Source organism: Rhipicephalus microplus, unplaced genomic scaffold, assembly GCF_043290135.1.
Source record: "Rhipicephalus microplus isolate Deutch F79 unplaced genomic scaffold, USDA_Rmic scaffold_1242, whole genome shotgun sequence".
Classification (NCBI taxonomy): Eukaryota; Metazoa; Arthropoda; class Arachnida; order Ixodida; family Ixodidae; genus Rhipicephalus; species Rhipicephalus microplus.
This window is the reverse complement of record NW_027465760.1, coordinates 2,995-7,500: the sequence shown is the minus strand read 5'-3', so window position 1 is coordinate 7,500 and position 4,506 is coordinate 2,995. Positions and strand designations below refer to the sequence as shown.

At 57.5% G+C, this 4,506-nt stretch overlaps 2 non-coding genes across 2 annotated transcripts; both read right to left on the bottom strand.

Annotated features, from left to right (window-relative positions):
• Nucleotides 1-469: 469 nt before the first annotated feature.
• LOC142796160 (5.8S ribosomal RNA) lies at nucleotides 470-622 on the bottom strand. The gene has a single exon (XR_012893587.1). It is a non-coding gene; the product is annotated as a 5.8S ribosomal RNA (ribosomal RNA).
• A 1,719-nt stretch (nucleotides 623-2,341) lies between these two features.
• On the bottom strand, nucleotides 2,342-4,156 carry LOC142796161 (small subunit ribosomal RNA). The gene has a single exon (XR_012893588.1). It is a non-coding gene; the product is annotated as a small subunit ribosomal RNA (ribosomal RNA).
• Between the last annotated feature and the right edge of the window lie 350 nt (nucleotides 4,157-4,506).

Here is a 4,506-nt window from a genome sequence, read left to right as displayed (position 1 = left end):
CAGCGTGTTCGAGCGCCCGGTCTACGGGACACCCTGCTTACTTCGAGGGCAACAAGCGCAACGCAAGGCTGCGATCTCGCGCACTTTGCGCACGGCTGGAGAAGCTTTGCTGGCCGGCTTTCGCTCCTCGTGTTTACCGTGCGTTAAAGTTGCGCGTCCGTGGCTCTCGCAGCTCTTGCGCGCCCGGTCGCAGAGAGGAGTACGCAACCTCGACCGCACTTTCCCTGCAGGCTTCCTTCCGACTCGAAGTCCTGCGGCGGTCTCAACGAGGTGCCACATCCTCAATGCAGTCGGTCGCCCCCGTTTCGGTTGGGCTCTGGCACGACGGTCGCCACCGTCTCGCCCTTGAGTGGCCGCTGTTGGCGCTCGCTGTGAGGTGTTCAGCGTGCTGTCCGTGTTGCCGACGCGGTCAAAACGAGTCGACGGCTCACGTTCCCTTGTGCGCCGAAGGCTCTCTTGATATGTGATCCGACCCTCAGACAGACGAAGCCAAGGGAAGACCCAAGGCCGCAATGTGCGTTCAAAGAATCAGTGCTCAGTGTGTCCTGCAATTCACACCAAGTCTCGCAGCTGGCTGCGTTCTTCATCGACCCGAGAACCGAGTGATCCACCGCTTAGAGTCGTGAAAAAGTGTTTGTTCAATTCCGTACAGTCAAAACCAAACGTTTCTGGCACTCGGCCAAACAGTGGCCAAGAAGGGCGCTTTTCAGCGCACGCTTGGACTCCAAAACTCTGCCGCGCCTTTTTCGGCTGCCGCAAATCGAGCAAACGGTGTGTTTCGGACGGCGTTTCGCTTTCGCTACTTGCGAGTGCTTTCGTGGTCCACCCCTCTATAAATACTCGGGAGGCGTCGAAGCCGGTTCTCCAAGCCGGACCCGTAGGTATCGTTGTGTGCTCGCTCTCATTGGCCCGCCTAACCAGAAAATGCCTGCGGTACACCCATTTGGATAAGAGTGCACGCAGATGCGGGCCTCGACGGCTACACATTTCCTCGGGCGGCCGCCTCCCGGCCTCCGTGGAGCGCGGGATGCACGGTCCCATCGACAAGCCTCTCCCGTTTTTACCGTGGCGTCGCGGTTCACCACGGCAGGCGGGTCGGTCTCCTCCGCATAAAAAGGGGGACCCCCGCTTTTTGTTCCACGAAATCGCACAAGCTTTTTTCGCATCCACGGTTTGCCACCGCACACCAAAATGCCGATCCGGCTGCCTACTTTAGCCAACAGGTGGAGCCAGGCGCGCCGTACTTGCGCGGCACTTCCCACGTCCACCGAAGTCGGTGCCAAGGACCACTTTCGGCGCCGGAGCCGCGTACGAGCCTACTCGAGGCGGAAGAACGAAGCCAGCAAGGGCCTGGCCGCAAGTGCGTTCAATTGTCGGGACGTCCAAGTCCCTCGTTCTTCCGTGCTTCCTCTTTCGGCAAGTCGTTGCGGCACCTTCCCAAAGCGCGCAGACCCGCTAATCGCGACGAGCGCGACGTGGCCGTGCCGCCTTTCCCTCGGCAGCAAGCAAAACGCCTGGCAACGTCGACGCTCCCCTAACCGCGATCTCGCACCGTGTTTCGTGTGGCAAATTCAAAAGCCGGCCGGCGCTGCTGCAACCATTACGGTCGGTACGCATACGCCGCGGAGGGCGGGACGGTCATCGGAGCGTGCGGTTCCTCCATCGAGTACTGCGCACCTCGGCCGTCGCATCGCCGTGCCATGACCGGCCGCGCGTCAACGCGAACCGGTGCCAGCGAGATCCCTCGCCTGCAAGAACCGACCGGCAGCCTCCGTCACCCGAGGACGCGGAGGCGCTTGCCGCGGACGGCGGGACGGTATGCACTGGTGCACAGCGGACCCGTCACATCGCCAGTTCCTTGACCGACCGCCGACGCTTGTGCCGTTCCTCTCGTACTTGGCAGTCGCCGCGCGATTGTCGGGTCTCGTTCTTGCACGCTCGAACGGTCGGGAGGGCACTCGGCTGGCGTTTCGGGAACGCGCAGCCTCGCCTTCTACCGACGTAACCACGACTCGCCGTTCGCGCTCCGCCGCTCCTGTTTACAGTACTAGGCGGTCCCGCAGCGGTCGGGTCGCGCATTTCGAGCGCTTCGAGCCACGGTGCTGTGGCGGGTCGAAAGCCGACCTATGAGTGCGTTGCGCCGTTTGTACCCGCGTCCGCCACCTGGCCGACCGTCCAAGGTCGCGGTGTTGGCGTCCGCTGGGCGCAACAATTTGTCACGGGGTGCCGCTCCACATTCAGGCAGCCCCGTGGGGAAAAGCCGACCCCGCGTCCAAACGGGGTCAGCGGCAGAAAGTGTCGGGCGCAGACGCAGCTGAGGCGCTCACCCTTCACAATCCGTTAATGATCCTTCCGCAGGTTCACCTACGGAAACCTTGTTACGACTTTTACTTCCTCTAAATGATCAAGTTTGGTCATCTTTCCAACAGACCGGCGCAACCGAAAGGCCGCGCCGGACATCGGTCCGAAGACCTCACTAAATCATTCAATCGGTAGTAGCGACGGGCGGTGTGTACAAAGGGCAGGGACGTAATCAACGCGAGCTTATGACTCGCGCTTACTGGGAATTCCTCGTTCAAGGGGAACAATTGCAAGCCCCTATCCCAATCACGAAAGAAGTTCCACGGGTTACCCAGTCTTTTCAGACAGGGATAAAGACACGCTGCTTCCTTCAGTGTAGCGCGCGTGCGGCCCCGGACATCTAAGGGCATCACAGACCTGTTATTGCTCTGTTTCGTGCGGCTAGGAGCCGCTTGTCCCTCTAAGAAGGTTGTAAGGTGCTGGGAACCCCGCACCTATTTAATAGGCTAGAGTCTCGTTCGTTATCGGAATTAACCAGACAAATCGCTCCACCAACTAAGAACGGCCATGCACCACCATCCACCGAATCAAGAAAGAGCTCTCAATCTGTCAATCCTCCCAGTGTCCGGGCCGGGTAAGTTTTCCCGTGTTGAGTCAAATTAAGCCGCAGGCTCCACTCCTGGTGGTGCCCTTCCGTCAATTCCTTTAAGTTTCAGCTTTGCAACCATACTTCCCCCGGAACCCAAATACTTTGGTTTCCCGGAAGCTGCCCGCCGAGTCATTTGAGTAACTCAGGCGGATCGCTGGTTGGCATCGTTTATGGTCAGAACTAGGGCGGTATCTGATCGCCTTCGAACCTCTGACTTTCGTTCTTGATCAATGAAAACATTCTTGGCAAATGCTTTCGCAGTAGTTCGTCTTGCGACGGTCCAAGAATTTCACCTCTAGCGCCGCAATACGAATGCCCCCGTCCGTCCCTCTTAATCATTACCTCGTATTCCAAAAACCAACAGAACAGAAACGAGGTCTTGTTCTATTATTCCATGCAAGTTTATTCAGGCGACTCGCCTGCGTTGAGCACTCTAATTTTTTCAAAGTAAAAGCACCGGCCATCTCGAGGCACACAATGAAGTGCACCAAGAAAGAACCGGCATGATGTTCAGTCCGAGCCGTCGCATCGGGTAGATGCACTACTCGTCTGGAACTGAGATCCAACTACGAGCTTTTTAACCGCAGCAGCTTTAGTATACGCTATTGGAGCTGGAATTACCGCGGCTGCTGGCACCAGACTTGCCCTCCAATTGATCCTCGTTAAAGGATTTAGAGTGTACTCATTTCAATTACGGGGCCTCAAAAGAGTCCCGTATTGTTATTTTTCGTCACTACCTCCCCGTGCCGGGAGTGGGTAATTTGCGCACCTGCTGCCTTCCTTGGATGTGGTAGCCGTTTCTCAGGCTCCCTCTCCGGAATCGAACCCTGATTCTCCGTTACCCGTAACAACCATGGTAAGCAAGTAACCTACCATCGAAAGTTGATAAGGCAGACACTTGAAAGAAACGTCGCCGGCTCGTGGCCATGCGATCAGCACAAAGTTATCCAGAGTCACCACACAATACGGGCCGAAACCCGATCGATCTTGGTCTAATAAAAGCACCCGTTACCCAAAGGGCTCCAGGCTCACTGCATGTATTAGCTCTAGAATTGCCACAGTTATCCAAGTAGGAAGAAACGATCTAAGGAACCATAACTGATTTAATGAGCCATTCGCGGTTTCGCCTTATTTCGGCATGTACTTAGACATGCATGGCTTAATCTTTGAGACAAGCATATGATTACTGGCAGGATCAACCAGGTAATCGTTCGACTGCGCGTCCGTCCTCGCCTTCGGCGGGCCGGACGCAGTCTGTGTGCGGCGGAGGCCACCTTCAGGCGCCCCAACACGCTTATTTTGCACTCCGAGATGACGGCGTTCGAGCTCGCTACGGCACAACCTTCCCGAAAGACGAGTGGGAGCCGTGCGGCAAGAAGCACGTTCATGCTCGCTCTTTTTCGTTGCATCGACTCGGTCGCGCCGTGCGGGTTGCCCAAGCCCGCTGCACTGTCGGTGGACCGGCCGGAACTAGCAACGGAGCCGAGACTGCAAAGCCGCCAGACGACGGGTCACGCCCGCGTCTTCGGCGCTTTCGCATCTGAATCGCCCGAGGA